General features: G+C 79.2%; 2 non-coding genes across 2 annotated transcripts in view; both read left to right on the plus strand.

Annotated features, from left to right (window-relative positions):
- The first annotated feature begins 1,149 nt into the window (after positions 1–1,149).
- Positions 1,150–1,302, plus strand: LOC140602048 (5.8S ribosomal RNA). Its single transcript, XR_012005087.1, has one exon. It is a non-coding gene; the product is annotated as a 5.8S ribosomal RNA (ribosomal RNA).
- A 1,111-nt stretch (positions 1,303–2,413) lies between these two features.
- LOC140602015 (28S ribosomal RNA) overlaps positions 2,414–2,500 on the plus strand; it is a 4,758-nt gene continuing 4,671 nt past the window's right edge. The window contains exon 1 of the ribosomal RNA XR_012005069.1: positions 2,414–2,500. This exon is cut by the window's right edge and continues 4,671 nt beyond it. This is a non-coding gene — a ribosomal RNA (28S ribosomal RNA).

Below are 2,500 nucleotides of genomic sequence, written 5' to 3' on the forward strand. Positions count from 1 at the left end.
CCGCCGCCCGGCGCGCGCCTCCCGCCGCCCGCCCTGGACGGTCCTCCGGTCAGGCGGGCGTCCGCGCCATCTCCGCCCTCCCGCTCGTCGCCTCTCCCTCTCCCACCCCGGCCCACCCCCCGCCTCTGGGGCCTCGGGGCCCGGGTCCGGCTCTCCCCTTCTCCGTCGCCGCCCCCGCCGCCCCCCTCCCCTGGCCCTGCCCGCTCACGCCCCGCTTCCCGCTGCGGGCCCCCCCCCCCGCCCTCCGTGGCGAGGCGGGGCCCGGGTCGCGGTTGTGGGGAGGGCCGGGGGTCGGCCGGCCGGGTGTTTTCTCCTAAGGCGAGGCGAGGTGGTGGCTCCCGGGGGTGTTCCTCGGAAGCGAGGGGATCCGGCCGGCCCCGCCCCCGGTGGCTTTTGGGGGCGGGGGAGAGACCGGGGAGAGAGAGGGAGGCTGGCTGTCGGGCGGTGGCGGGGCCCGCGTCGCGGCGCCCGCCGGGCCCTGGTCCGTCACGGGCCGGCAGCGTCGGGGGGCTCGCGCCCCTCGCTTGGCGGTGTCGGCCGCGGCCGGCCGGGGGGAGGATCGGCGTCGGGGCGGCGGCGGCGGCGGCCTTTGGCCTCGCTCCCCCGCGCCCCGCCTCGCCCGTCCCCCCCCACCCTCTGTCCAGGTACCTAGCGCGTCCCGGCGCGGAGGTTTAAAGACCCTTTGGGGGTCGCCCGTCCGCCTCGGGTCGGGGCGGTCGGGCCCGTGGGGAGGGTCAGTCCCCTCCTCCAGACTCCGCCGCCTCGGTCCCCGCCACCCCGTGGGGTGTGCGGGGGGGGGTCGCCACGCCACGTGCCCGGTCCACGCGGCCGCCGGGAGGGGGCTCGCCCCCTGCCCGGTGGCCGTCGTGCCGCGTCCGTGTGCGCGTGCGGCCGCCCCCCCCCCGCGTCCCCGGTGTGGCGTGGGGCGGGGCAGGTGGGAACCCCCTGGGCGCCTGTGGGGTTGTCCTCGCTCGCCCCCCGCGCCCGCGCGTGCGCGGCGGGGGCGGCGGCCGGACGCCCCGTCGTTCGTCCGACCCTTCCGACCTTCTCGGAGTCTGATCTCGTGGTCTCTGCTGGCCGGCCAGAGGCGCCCTCCGGGGATGTGCCGTGCCAGGGAGGGGGGCTCTCCCCTCCGCTCGAAACTCGTACGACTCTTAGCGGTGGATCACTCGGCTCGTGCGTCGATGAAGAACGCAGCTAGCTGCGAGAATTAATGTGAATTGCAGGACACATTGATCATCGACACTTCGAACGCACTTGCGGCCCCGGGTTCCTCCCGGGGCTACGCCTGTCTGAGCGTCGCTTGGCGATCAATCGCCGCCCCTGGTGGCGGCGCGGCTGGGGGTTCCCTCGCAGGGCCCGGTCTGCCGGGCCCTCCGTCCCCCTAAGAGCAGACGCGGTGGCCGCCTCCGCGTGCCTCCCTCCTTCCCTCCCTCCCTCCCCCGCTCCCCTCCCGTGCCCTTCCGCCGCGCCCGGTCCCGGCCGCCCGCGCCCGCCCCCCCGCACCCGTGCGGTGTGGTGCGGTGCGTGGGGGCCGGGGACCGGGCCGGCGGCGGGGCCGTGGTGGGGCGGGCGGTGGGGCGGGGATGTGGGGGTGACGTGAGAGGCGGTGCCCGCCCGCGAGAAAAGGAGAGAGGCGAGAGCTCGCGCCGAGGAGGGCCGCGGCGGCTGCCGCCGCCGCGGTCCCCTCTTGGGGAGATCCCTCGCGCCGCACGCGGCCACGGGGTCGCCCGGGTCGTGCGTCTGGGGCGGAGGAGCGGGGGTGTGTGGTTGCGGTCCCGCGCCGCCCCTCCGCTCCCCTCCCCTCGCCCTTCCCCGCTGGCGACCCCCGGCCTTCGCCCTGTCGGGGCGGCTCGCGCCGGGCCGCGCCCCGGGGCTGCGTGCCCCGGCGGCGGCCCGCGGGACGCCGCGGCGCCGCCCGCCGCTGCGCGCTTCCGCCCCCCCCCGGGTCGCGGCCGCGCCGCGCCGTTGCTCCCCCGGAGCCCGCGGTTGGGTCGCGTCGGGGTCGAGGCGGGCGGAGGGTCGCGGCCGTGGGAGGGACGTCGCGCGCGAGGAAGAGGGAGGCGTGGGGGCCGGGTCGTCGCGCGGGGCGGCGGGCGAGGGCGTCGCGGGCCGGCGGTCGGGGGCGACCGCCGCGACCCGACGACGTCCCGCCGCCCGCCCGCCCGCCGGCCGGCGCCCGCGCCCCCCCTCTCCCCTCGCCGCGCGGCGCCCGCGCCCCGGCTGCCCCCTCCGTCTGCGCGGCTCCCCCGCCCTCCGTGGCCCGGCAGGGCCCCTCGCCGCCGCCGCCGGCTCGTGCTCCCTCGCCCGGGGTCCCCCCCCCGGGGGGCCCCGTCGCCTCTCGTCCTTGGCTCTCTCTCCCGGCCTCGCGGCGACTCCCGCGCGCGCGTGCGCGCGCGCGCCCTCCGAGACGCGACCTCAGATCAGACGTGGCGACCCGCTGAATTTAAGCATATTAGTCAGCGGAGGAAAAGAAACTAACCAGGATTCCCTCAGTAAC

Source organism: Canis lupus, chromosome 12 (assembly GCF_048164855.1).
Source record: "Canis lupus baileyi chromosome 12, mCanLup2.hap1, whole genome shotgun sequence".
In the NCBI taxonomy this organism is placed as follows: domain Eukaryota; kingdom Metazoa; phylum Chordata; class Mammalia; order Carnivora; family Canidae; genus Canis; species Canis lupus.